This window comes from Hypanus sabinus, unplaced genomic scaffold (assembly GCF_030144855.1).
Source record: "Hypanus sabinus isolate sHypSab1 unplaced genomic scaffold, sHypSab1.hap1 scaffold_343, whole genome shotgun sequence".
In the NCBI taxonomy this organism is placed as follows: domain Eukaryota; kingdom Metazoa; phylum Chordata; class Chondrichthyes; order Myliobatiformes; family Dasyatidae; genus Hypanus; species Hypanus sabinus.
In genome coordinates, this window is record NW_026781246.1 from 135,671 (window position 1) to 149,092 (window position 13,422).

Below are 13,422 nucleotides of genomic sequence, written 5' to 3' on the forward strand. Positions count from 1 at the left end.
CTCACCGTCTCCCTCTTCCCCCTCTCTTCGATTTCCCTGCTCTCTCACCCCGCTTCAACGTCTCTCTCTCCTACCGCTCTCTCCCCCACCCCTGCTCTTTCCCCCTCTTTCTGTGTGCCTCTATAATCTTTACCCTGGCCAGGCTTTTCTACATCTCTGTCGCTTCGTCACTAATCTTTCTCCCCTTCTCCTGCCCTGTCCTTCGCCTCACTCTCTGCTCCCTCATTCCACATTCCCTGCTCGTTCTCATACTTTTCCCGTCTCGCTCTCACTCTTCTCCCTCTCCCCGTCTGTATCCCTCTACAATCTCTCCAATTCCCCTGCTGGAACTCTCACCTTTCATCCGTGTCTCTACCTTCTTTCTCTCCCTCTCACTCTCCCTCTCTCGCTCGCGCACTCTACTTCTCGCTCTTTCCTTCTCTCTCCCTCTCCGTGCTCGAAAATTCCTCTGCCCTCCTTCCCCTACCTCGCCTGGAGATATATATATATATCACTATTTTATTCACTTTCTCACCCCGCCTCTCTCTTCCTTCCCCCCGAGGAGGGCAGTTTAAGGGGTGTGGGAGTGGGGAGGACTGCGCTCCTGGTTCTGGAAGAGTTTGGAACAAACCTCATCTGCGACCTTATGGACCTCTGTCGTGGCCGGCTGTTCTTTTGTCCACACTGGTGCCATCTCTCTCTCTCTCTGTTGTACTTGTTCGTTCGCTGACACTCTCTCTCTCTCTCTCTCGCCACTTGTCACGGCCGCTTTTAAAGATCTGGCCCCTCCCCCACCCCTCCGACATGCCCCTCCTCCCTCTCAGCTATTCCCCCGCCCCGTTTTGCCCTCTCTCGGGCTCTTGCCCTCCGCTTGGGGCATGGAACCTGACCCCGGCCCCTTACGGATGTGACCTACTTACGGGAAAGGTGCACAGAGCATAGGGAACATTCACAGAGATGCTCCTGGGTCTGCGGGGCCTCTGGTTTCAGGAAACATTGAATGGGACAGGATTCTAATGAACGTAGAAGATTGAGAGGGGATTTGATGGAGGTTCACTGGCTTTATCCGCTGTGGTTGGGTGGGACTGCAAACAGTGATCAAAGGTTAAGGGTGAAAGGTGAGAAGTTTAAGGGAATTATGAGGGGGAACGCCTTCACTCAGAAGGTCGTGAGAGTGTGGAATGATCTGCGAGCACGACTGGTCCGTGCGAGCTCGATTCCAACGTTTAGGCGATGTTTGCACGGGTACACGGATAGGGGGCTTCTGGGGGTCTATGATCCAGCTGCAGCGGGCTGGGATAATGCAGCTAAAATGGTTTCCGCATGGGCTAGATGGGCCGAAGGGCGCCCCTGTAAGTCGTGTTTCTCTGTGACTCTATGAGTAGAGTCCCAGAGCCACCAAGCGCCTCTCCTCTGCAAGCTTTGCATCAAAGCCATCGATCCCATCATCCAAATCACTCGCATTATGACGTGAAACAAATCGGTCCCAACAGAGACCCCCCTGGAACAACCCGAGTCACCGGCAGCCAACCAGAAGAAGTTCCCTTTCTCCCCCACACTCTGCCTCCTGCCAATCAGCCAGTATTTGTCCCGTGCCGGTACCTTTCCTGTAAAACCACCGGGTCTTAACTTGTTATGCAGCCTCCTGTGCGGCACCTTGTCAAGGGCCTTCTGAAAATTCAACCACACAACATCCGCCGACTCCCCAGTGTCTATCATGCTTGTTATTTCTTCAAATAATTCCAAAAGATACGTCAGGCAGGGTTTTCCCTCGAGGAAACCATGCTGACAGAGACCTATTATATCACGCGCCCCCAAGTACACGGAGACCAGCTACTCCGAAACCACCTACTTAACAACGGAGTCATAGAACATAGAACACAGAATAGTACAGCACATTACAATGGTGCCCACTCTCAAACCCTGCCTCCCATATAACCAACCGCCTTAAATTCTTCCAGATACCTGTCCAGTAGTCTCTTAAACTTCACTAGTGTATCGGCCTCCACCATTGACTCAAGCAGTGCATTCCACGTACCAACCACTCTCTGAGTGAAAACCCTTCCTCTAATATCCCCCTTGAACTTCCCTCCCCTTACCTTAAAGCCATGTCCTCTTGTACTGAGCAGTGGTGCCCTGGGGAAGAGGCACTGGCTGTCCACTCTGTGTATTCCTCATAATATCTTGTACACCTCTATCATGTCTTCTCTCATCCTCCTTCTCTCCAAAGAGTAAAGCGGTAGTGAGGCGACCAGAACTGGACACAGTACTCCACCTGTGGCCTAACCAGAGTTTTATGGAGCTGCAATATTACAGCGCGTCTCTTAAAATCTATCCCTTGACTTATGAAAGCTAACACCCCATCAGCTTTCTTAACAGGTCCTTCGGCCCACAATGTTGTGCCGACCCTCAAACCCTGCCTCCCATATAAACCCCCACCTTAAGTTCCTCCAGATACCTGTCCAGTAGTCCAAACACTGAGGTCAAACTAAATAGCCTGTAATTTTCTTTCTTCAATATCACCAAAGTGTGCTCACCGAAGGAGGGTGCAGAGGGTGTAGATAGATGCCTGAAGGTTTTTATTCTCCACTCGGTGTGGGTCAGCCCAGAAGCAGAGGAAAGGGCTAAAGGGGAAGATTGGAAGATATACGGGCAACGTGACGTGGGAATTCCCCATTAAAAGGGCAGGACGGGCTGCCGGGGCGAAGTGGTGACTCTGGGCTCGGTGTCGGTCGTTCACGGACACGGATGGTTCAGCCGAAGAATCTTTGATATCCTTTTTTTTAAAAAAAAAGGTAACCAAAACTGAAACTAGGAATACGTTGGTTCATCACAAGCTGGAATGCAGATCACGATATCTGTCAGAAAGATAAGTGCAGGTGAAACAGTTTGAAGAAGTTGCGGGTCATTCCACAGTGGGATGCTAAAGGGGGCAATGAATTTCCGTTCTACAGACTGACAAACACAAGGCGGATAATTTTACCACTGACCACCTATTAACGCCGCCACTCTATCATAGTCCCAAACCGAACTACACATCGACAATTCCCAACCTCATGCCCCTACACCGCCCCCCACCCCAATTCCGGGCAACGCACCCGGTTATACTGAACTTTCCCGCCCCTGACCCTCAGCAACACCGAATGATCTTCAGGACCCTGACCCACTCCGCAAATGTTCCAACACATATGTAATTCCAACACAAAGCCAGACCCGATCCCTCCCCCACCCTCGCCTTGTACACACAAGCCTATGACGGCACCTGGCACCCCGCACACTCTTAATCATTTTAAGAATTACTGAGGAGAGGTCACAGGAAAGGCAAATGAGTTTGAACTATGTACTCAGATAGACACGCACGCGAGGGCTAATTTCCCCCACTGACCAGGAAACAGAAATGTCCAGAATTGACCCAGCAACTCCGTGTACAAAAATGCATATGGTAAAAGATCTGCACACAACGGGTAGTGGGGAGCGTTGGATTCTGCGTAGCGGGAATGATATTCCGAAGGAACTTTCCATTCCGTGCACCGGAGATCGCGGCGTAATAAGGCAATTGGCAAGGGACAAGAAGGAGAAGTTCGGTTCAAAGTTCAAAGTACATTTTGGTATCAGAGTGCATACATGACATCACAGGCAAGCTTAAGATTCTCTCCTCTTGGGCCTATAACCATATAACAATTACAGCTCAGAAACAAGCCATCTCGGCCCTTCTAGTCCGTGCCGCATTAGCTTACTCTCACCTAGTCCCACCGACCTGCACTCAGACAATAACCTCCATTCCTTTCCTGTCCATATGCCCACCCAATTTTACTTAAAATGACAATACCGAACCTGCCTCTACCACTTCTACTGGAAGCTCATTCCACACAGCTACCACTCTCTGAGTAAAGAAGTTCCACCTCGTGTTACCCTTAAACTTTTGCCCCCTAACTTTCAACACATGTCCTCTTGTTTGAATCTCCCCTACTCTCAAAGGAAAAAGCCTATCCATCCAACTCTATCTATCCCGCTCATAATTTTAAATACCTCTATCTATCCCGCTCATAATTTTAAATACCTCTATCAAATCCCCCCTCAGCCTTCTGCGCTCCAAAGAATAAAGACCTAACTTGTTTAACCTTTCCCAATAACTTCGGTGCTGAAACCCAGGTAACATTCTAGTAAATATTCGCTGTACTCTGTCTATTTTGTTGACATCGTTCCTATAATTCGGTGACCAGAACTGTACACAATTCTCCAAATCCGGCCTTACCAATGCCTTCTAGAATTTCTCTCCCTCTCTCTCTCGCTCTCTCTCTCTCTCTCTCTCTCTCTCTCTCTCTCTCTCTCTCTCTCTCTCTCTCTCTCTCTCTCTCGCGCTCTCTTTCTCTCACCCTTTCCCTCTCCCTCTCCGTCTCTCTCTCTCTCCCTCTCCCTCTCCCTCTCCCTCTCCCTCTCTCTCTCTCTCTCTCTCTCTCTCTCTCTCTCTCTCTCTCTCTCTCTCTCCTCTCCCTCTCCCTCTCCCTCTCCCTCTCCCTCTCTCTCTCTCTCTCTCTCTCTCTCTCTCTCTCTCTCTCTCTCTCTCTCTCTCTCTCTCTCTCTCTCTCTCCCTCTCCTCTCTCTCTCTCTCTCACTCTCTTTCAGTCTACAATCTGTTCCTTGTTGTAGTTGTTACACCACTCTGGCAGAATTTCAATCTCGCTCCTGTGTGCTGACTTATCGCTGACTTTGATTCGGCCCACAACGGTGGTGTCATCAGCGATCTTGTCTCTGGTGTTGGTGTTGTACTTAGCCGCACAGTCGGGTCGATTAGAGCAGGGGGCTGGTCACACTGTAAAATGACAGGGTGGGATCGAGTTTGTCAAATGTGTGGAGGAGAGCTTTCTTAATTGGGACAAGAAAGGCCCGAGCCGAGAGTGTGCAATAGCTGTTCTTCTCTCGGGAAATGCGACGGAGCGGGTGACGGAAGCCGTATCGCGGAGCACTTTGGGAATGACAACGTCAGCAGATTCAGAGTAAACATGGTCTGCGGGTTGGGATTCTAATTTTCGGAAAGGCCAATCTTGATTGTATCAGCAAGGACGTGTCAACTCCATCTATCCACCTCATAATTGTAAATACCTCTATCAAGTCCCCCCTCAACCTTCTACGCTCCAAAGAATAAAGACCTAACTTGTTCAACCTTTCTCTGTAACTTAGGTGCTGAAACCCAGGTAACGTTTAGTAAATCTTCTCTGTACTCTCTCTATTCTGTCGACATCTTTCCCATAATTCGGTGACCAGAACTGTACGCAATACTCCAAATTCGGCCTCACCAATCCCATGTACAATTTTAACATGCTGAGCCAATCTATAGAACAGTGACTGTAAACACATCAACGACCAACAAACTACGGAGGCGTAAAGATAAATTAATAGCAAAATATTACCAACAGGAAATAACGAGGTAAAGAGTTCAAATTGTCTGCTCATTGGTTATGGGAAGAGCAGGAAGAGAATATGCGTCGTTATTCCATTTTGTTCAAGCGTCCGAGGGTTGAGTGTTAGCAACCATTCTTGACCCCGGCGCTCCGAGCCCTGAGACACTCGTGTCTTCTCCCTGATGGCAGCAGCGAGCAAAGAGCGTGTCCTGGCTGGTGAGCGCGTTTGCTGATGGTTGCCACCTCTCCAGGGCAACGTTTCAAATAATGTTCCCAGTGAATGGGGGGGCTTTTCCCGTGATTTACTGGGACAAATCCACTGTCCTTTGCAGGGGTTTCCGGTCAAAGGCATTGGTTTCCCCACACCAGGCCGGAATGCAGCCAGTCAGCACCTTCCTGCCGCACCCCTGCGGATATTTGCCAAGGTTTTCGATGACATGCCGAATCTCCACAGACCCCTGAGGAAGAGGAGGCGCCGCTGTGCTCAACTTGTAATTATATTTATAGATTTGGTCCAGTTGGCGCGTGGCCGAGTGGGAAGGTCACTGGTTCGAGCCTCAGCCCAGCCGGCGTGTTTGTGTCCTTGAGCAAGGGTAAACAACACATTGCTCTGCCACGACACCGGTGCTAAGCTGTACGGGTCCTAGTTCCCTTCCCTTAGACAACATCAGTGGCGTAGAGAGGGGGAAGGCTTGCAGCTTGGGCAGCTGCCTGTCTCCCATACAACCCTGCCCTGGCGAGGAAACTCCAGGTGCAGATCCATGGTCTCTCGAGACCGACGGATGCCACCACCATTTGGTCCAGGACTGGTCCTCTGAGATGGCTACACCCGGGAATATAAAGTTACTGAATCTCTCCACCTCTCATCCTCCGATCAGTACTGACTCATTCATCTCAGAGTTCCCTCTCTCCCTCTCTCTCTCACCCTCTCTCTCTCCCTCCCTCTCCCTCTCTCTCTGCTTTTCTCTCTCTCCGCTCTCCCTCTCTCTCTGCTTTTCTCTCTCTCCGCTCTCTCTCTCTCTCTCTCTCTCTCTCTCTCTCTCTCTCTCTCTCTCTCTCTCTCTCTCTCTCTCTCTCTCTCTCTCTTCCCCTCTCTCTCTCCTTTACTGTCTCGCTCTCTCCCCCCTCCCTCCCTCTCCCCCTCCCTCTCTCTCTCCCCTCTCCCTCTCTTTCTCTCTCTCTCTCTCTCAGTCTACAACCTGTTCCTTGTTGTAGTTGTTACACCACTCTGGCAGATTCTCGGCCCGCAAAGGTGGTGTCATCAGCGATCTTGTCTCCAGTGTTGGTGTTGTACTTAGCCGCACAGTTGTTGTTTCCTGGCAAACGTGCTCTTGATAACTGAGGAACTTTCGAAAGCAGGAACAGACCATAAGACCGTAACACAAAGGAGCAGAAGTCGGCCATTCGGCCCATCGACTCTGCTTCGCCATTTGACCATGCGCTGATCCAATCTCCCCTTCAGTCCCATTCTCCCCGCCATCTCGCCATAACCTTTGATGCCCTAGAGCGTGTACATGTTTATCTCAGAATAAATAAATTCAGAGAACCGTGGTCTTCGACGGGCGTTTAGGGCTCAGGTGAGGACGATGAAGGAGGCGCAGAGGAATCATGGGTAGAAAGAAGTGGAAGAGGCGCTTCGGCTGGAGTAGTGTGAGCGGTTTGGAGCCTCTTATACAAGAAAGGTTGTATCGACACTGGAGAGGGTTCAAAGGGCGTCTCCGAAATTGATTCAGGGTTTGTCAGGCTTATGATATGATGGCAGTTTTTTTTTTTTTTTTTTTTGTGGGCCTATACTTAGTGGAATACAGAAGGAGGCCGGCGTCTCATTGAAACACATCGGATGTTGAAAGACAAAAAAAGAGTACAACAGTTGAGGATGTGGGGACTGCACATGCCTGATCTGCAACTGCTCTCAAAATTTCACATTTGAATGCCTCTCTCCCACAAAGCACAACTTTGCTAAGGAACAGCACACCCCATTCCACACACCAGCCAGGTCCTTACTGACCTGAAATGAGATGAGTCGAGGGATAGCTTTTCAGAGTCGCGGGGTAATGATGCTGCTCAATAAAACTCTGGTCAGGCCACACTTGGAGTAATGTGTCCGGTTCTGGTCGCCTCACTAGAGGAAGAATGTGGAAGCATTGGAAAGGGTACAGAGGAGATTTACCAGGATGCTACCTGGTTCAGAGAGTATGGATTATGATCAGAGATTAAGGGAGCTAGGGTTTTACTCTTTGGAGAGAAGGAGGCTGAGAGGAGACATGATTGCGGTGTACAAGATATTAAGAGGAATAGACAGAGTGGACAGCCAGCGCCTCTTCCCCAGGGCACCACTGCTCAGTACAAGAGGACATGGCTTTCAGGTAACGGGAGGGAAGTTCAAGGGGGATATGAGAGGAAGGTTTTTCACTCAGAGAGTGGTTGGTGCGTGGAATGGACAGCCTCAGTCAGTGATGGAGGCAGACACACTAGTGAAGTTTAAGAGACTACTAGACAGGTATATGGAGGAATTTAAGATGGAGTGTTATATGGGAGGCCGGGTTTGAGGGTCGGCACAACATTGTGGGCCGAAGGGCCTGTAATGTGCTGTACTATTCTATGTTCTATGTTCTATGACCCCCATCAAAACTGGCCTCTGTCCTAATTGGAATCTCAATCCGAGGACTAGACCTGCCTTTTTCGCATATTATTATTATTGCAACTAATGGGATCGTATTTACTGGAAGCAAGGAGTCCCTCTGCATCAACTTCCGTCACCAGCCCTGTCGTATTACCGAAAAGCAGATCAAGTCAGCACGCTCCCTCCTTGGAACATCTGTGTTCTAATTAAGAAAGTTTCCCTAAATTCATCTGACAAACTCTGTCCCAGCTAGGTAGTTTTCAAGTTGGGAGTCCCAATCAATTTGTGGAAAGTCAAAATCATCCGCTACCACGAACTTATTTTTTTCCGGAACACTCTGAGATCCCTCCCCCTAATTGTTCTCCTAAATAAAGCGGACAGCCGGTTGACGGAGTGTGTGATGGGACGGTGAGGAGGGAGCTTAGCTCTGTGTCTGACCCCGGGAGTGTGTGATGGGACAGTGTGGAGGGAGATTCACTCTGTGTCTGACCCCGGGAGTGTGTGATGGGACAGTGTGGAGGGAGATTCACTCTGTGTCTGACCCCGGGAGTGTGTGATGGGACGGTGTGGAGGGAGATTCACTCTGTGTCTGACCCCGGGAGTGTGTGATGGGACGGAGTGGAGGGAGATTCACTCTGTGTCTGACCCCGGGAGTGTGTGATGGGACGGTGCGGAGGGAGATTCACTCCGTGTCTGACCCCGGGAGTGTGTGATTGGACGGTGTGGTGGGAGATTCACTCGGTGTCTGACCCCGGGAGTGTGTGATGGGACGGTGCGGAGGGAGATTCACTCTGGGTCTGACCCCGGGAGTGTGTGATCGGACGGTGAGGAGGGAGATTCACTCTGTGTCTGACCCCGGGAGTGTGTGATGGGACAGTGTGGAGGGAGATTCACTCTGTGTCTGACCCCGGGAGTGTGTGATGGGACGGTGTGGAGGGAGATTCACTCTGTGTCTGACCCCGGGAGTGTGTGATGGGACGGTGCGGAGGGAGATTCACTCCGTGTCTGACCCCGGGAGTGTGTGATTGGACGGTGTGGTGGCAGATTCACTCGGTGTCTGACCCCGGGAGTGTGTGATGGGACAGTGTGGAGGGAGATTCACTCTGTGTCTGACCCCGGGAGTGTGTGATGGGACGGTGTGGAGGGAGATTCACTCTGTGTCTGACCCCGGGAGTGTGTGATGGGACGGTGAGAAGGGAGATTCACTCCGTGTCTGACCCCGGGAGTGTATGATTGGACGGTGTGGAGGGAGATTCACTCGGTGTCTGACCCCGGGAGTGTGTGATGGGACGGTGTGGAGGGAGGTTCACACTGTGTCTGATCCCTTCTTTTTTCCTGAACCTTTTTTTTTATTACAAAATCCTTTATTACAAATATCGGTGCTATACAATATATACAAAACAGTGGGAAACACAACTACTGCACTACAAATAGACAATAGACATTACACCAGAATGTTGCCATCCCTATCCACGATGGCATTTACAGCCCGCGGAGCCCAACGGTCTCGAAACTCCTCTACGGCCGCTGTGGACTGCGCGTGTTCTTTTTCAATATTTACCCGGGCACGAACATACTCCCTAAACATCGCCAGGCAGTCTGCCCGGGGAGATCCTCCCGCCACCCGTTTCCAAGACCCTCGGATGGCGGATTTCGCCAGCCCCGGGGGCAAGTTGACTAGGACATCCTCATCCCTCCATGCCCCCTTCCTTACTGGATGACCATATATAAACAGGGTGGGACTAAAATGCAGCCAGAAGGCGAGAAGCAGCCCACGCAAATATGCAAAAAGAGGCTGCAGCCTCACACACTCCATGTACATGTGGTACAGGGTCTCCTCCAGCCCGCAGAAGTGGCATGCGGGTGGGAAGTCCATGTACAAACTGAAAAACTGCCCTATACAGTACCCTCCAGCCGAGATCCCCCAGGTGCATGGGAAGAACCCTGGCGTAAAGGGACTTCCAGTGGGGACCCTCCTCACCTCTGGGTGGAAGGACCGACTGCCATGGCGTGTCGGGACGGTGTACAAGGGCAAGGAAGTGGAGGATGTGGAGTAACAGCCCATACAGATACCTCTTACTTGCATCCCTGAATGGGACTGTGGGTATCGATGAGAGACGGCTCAAGTTGTGCGGACACGGCTCCCGGAGAAGATTGCGGGGTCTGGGCCCGACCAGCAGCTCGGCCTGAGTCGGTCCACACAACTGAGCCGCACCGACAGCCACTGAGGTAGGGCAAGGGCCGGCCAGGACCCCGCCCTCCGCCTGAGGAGGGGATTCCCGGCCTGAGGTGACCATGTTCCAGACTCTCAGTAGGTCCTGATAGAAGCCGGGCAGACTCCGCAAAGCAGTACGGCAGACACCCGCCGGTGGTAGCAGCATGTCTTCATGAGGACAGCAGCCCCTCCGGAGGAAGAAAGTCGCCAACACGTGCCACCTGGGAGGGTGCTCGGCGTACAGGAATCTCTGCAGAGTCCTGAGGCGGAGAGCAGCCAGCTGCGTTCGGACGCACACCAGCGACTGTCCGCCCTCTCCCACTGGGAGACTCAAGACCGCTGCAGAGACCCAGTGTTTCCTGTTGCCCCAGAAGAAGTCCACTAATTTCCTCTGCAGTCTTGCAACAAACGGGGCAGGAGGGGCCAAGGTGACCATCCGATACCACAACATGGAGGCCACCAGCTGGTTTATGACCACCACCCTGCCTCGATAGGAAAGCACCCTGAGAAGGCCTGACCAGCGCCCCAGCCGGGCCATGACTTTCATCTCCAGGTCCTGCCAGTTCGCCAGCCAGGTCTCCCCAGAAGGACTCAGGTAGACTCCCAGATAGAGGAGACACCGAGTACTCCACTCAAAAGCTCTCATCTCCTCCGGCAGGGAGTCCACCTGCCACTGACCCACTAAGAGTCCGGAACACCCCAGTTGATCCTGGCGGAGGATGCCGCCGAGAAAATGTCTTGGCACTCGCGCATCCTCCGCAGGTCATTAGGATCTGTCATCATGAGGAGTACATCATCGGCGTAGGCCGAGAGGACGACCTCCATGTCCGGTTCACGCAGAACCAGACCTGTCAGCCTTCGCCGTAGGAGTCTCAGGAATGGCTCGACACAGATCGCGTTCAATTGACCGGACATGGGGCATCCCTGACGTACTCCTCTCCTGAAGGGAATGGGTGCTGCCAGTGATCCATTGACCTTAACAAGACACTCTGCGGCAGAGTAGAGGAGCCGAACTCGGGCCACAAAGTGTGGTCCGAGCCCAAAGGCCTGCAGAGTGCCCACCAGGAAACTGTGGTCTACCCGGTCAAAACGCCTTCTCCTGGTCAAGAGAAAGAAACGCTGCCGGGGTCCCAGTCTCCTGGTACAGGTGGATCAGGTCCCGTACTAGGTGGACATTGTCCTGGATGGAGCGGCCCGGGACTGTGTAAGATTGGTCAGGATGAATCACCTGTCTCAGTACTGAACCAAGACGGTTGGCCATTGCCCGGGCGAAGATCTTGTAGTCCGCGCACAAGAGGGAGACCGGGCGCCAGTTCTTTAGCAGGCGAAGGTCTCCCTTCTTGGGGCAGCAGGACCACGACAGCTCTCCGCCATGAGAGGGGCAATTCCCCGGTGGTTAGGCTCTCCCCTAGAACAAGGCTGTAATCGACCCCCAGGACATCCCAAAAAGCCTGATAAAACTCCACACTCAGACCATCTAAGCCAGGGGATTTACCCCTCCGGAGTTGCCGAAGGGCAGCAGACAGCCCCTCCCCAGTCAGGGAGGCGTCCAGACGCGCTGCGTCATCAGGGCTGACCTTTGGCAAATCTTCCCAGACCTCACTGCACGCCCCCGCATTTGACGGATCTGGTGAGAATAAGGACCGATAGAAAGGTGCGGACTTCTTCGATAATTTCGTCAGGATCCGTGATGGAGGAGCCATCAGCAGCCAATAGCTCCACCAGCTGCTTTTGAACTCCCCGCCACTTCTCCAACGAGTAGAAGAAGGGTGAGCCGCGGTCCAAATCTTGCAGCATTTGGATCCGCGACCTCACATACGCACCTCGGGACTGCTGAAGCTGCAGATTCCTGAGTGCGTCCTTCTTCTCCTGGTATTCCTGCCACGTTTGATGGTCCTCCACCGGTCGAACCAAGACGGGTCTCCAGGTCAAGCAACGGCTCTCTCAAGCTGCTCAATCTCAGAGTCCCGCCTCTTTGTCGACCCCCTAGTGTACTCCCGACATAAAAACCGGATGTGGGCCTTGCCCACATCCCACCACAGCCGTAGGGAGCAGAACTCTCTCCGTCTCTCTCTCCAGGTGGCCCAGAACGCTCGGAATGAATCATGGAATCGGCTGTCCTCCAGCAGCCGGTTGTTAAAGTGCCAATACCCGGATCCCACCCGAGGGTGCAGAGGAGTAAATTCATCCACACAAGGTGATGATCCGAGCACGACACCGGCCGCATGGAGGAAGCCGACACGCGGGAGACATAAGCCCGAGAGATATACAGGCGGTCTATCCGGGAACCCCCCTCTCTCGATCTTCTGGAGAAGGCGCTAGAGTTGGGGTGAAGATTCCGCCAGCTGTCCACCAAGTCAAAGGAGCCGACTAGCTCCTTTAACTTTTTCGCTGATGCCGGGTCGCGTTGGAGGCCCGAGCGGTCCTCCACCTCGAGGGTACAGTTGAAGTCTCCCCCGAGGACGACGCAGTCCCCCGGGTCGATGGAACTCAGCAAGGTGGACAGCTGACAGAATAGGCGCGTCTGCATCACCCCGCGCCTCAGACCGTACACGTTGATAAAATGTAACGGTACACCATCCAGGCGCACAGCCAGGTGGAGCAGACGGCCGGGCACAACATCTTGGACTCCTACGATTTCTGGCCGGAAGGTTGGGGCCAACAGGATCGCCTCCCCACTAGAGTTGGAGCTAAGGTGACTCATGTAGACCCCGCCCTGCCACTCCAGGAGCCAAGCGGACTCGTCCCTCGGGGTGGTATGGCTTTCCTGCAGGAAACTCACCGCGTATCTCCCGTCCCTGAGGACTGAGAGATTGTTATACCTGCGGAGAGAGCCCCTGCTACCGTTCACATTGAGACTAGCTATGGTAAGCTTCATGTCGGGAGCACACTAGGCCTCAGCACCAGTACCCTTCCCACTGAGAGCGATGGCGCCCTCAGCCGCACTCTCCCGAAGAAAACCGAGAATATCCTTTGCTTTCCGGGCCCGACTGCTACCATCGCTACCCTGTGACCCATCATCACCCGAAGGAGCGAGGCTGCTTTTCATCCTGATGTCCCGCACCAGGTCATCCAGGAAGGATTTCAGCTGCCGTCTGTCATTCCCTGACACAGCATTCCTCTTCCCCTTCCCCTTCCGTCTGAGGATGACCCTCAGGGACTTCACCAGCCTCGGCATGCTAGGCCAGCGAAGCGAGGCTAGT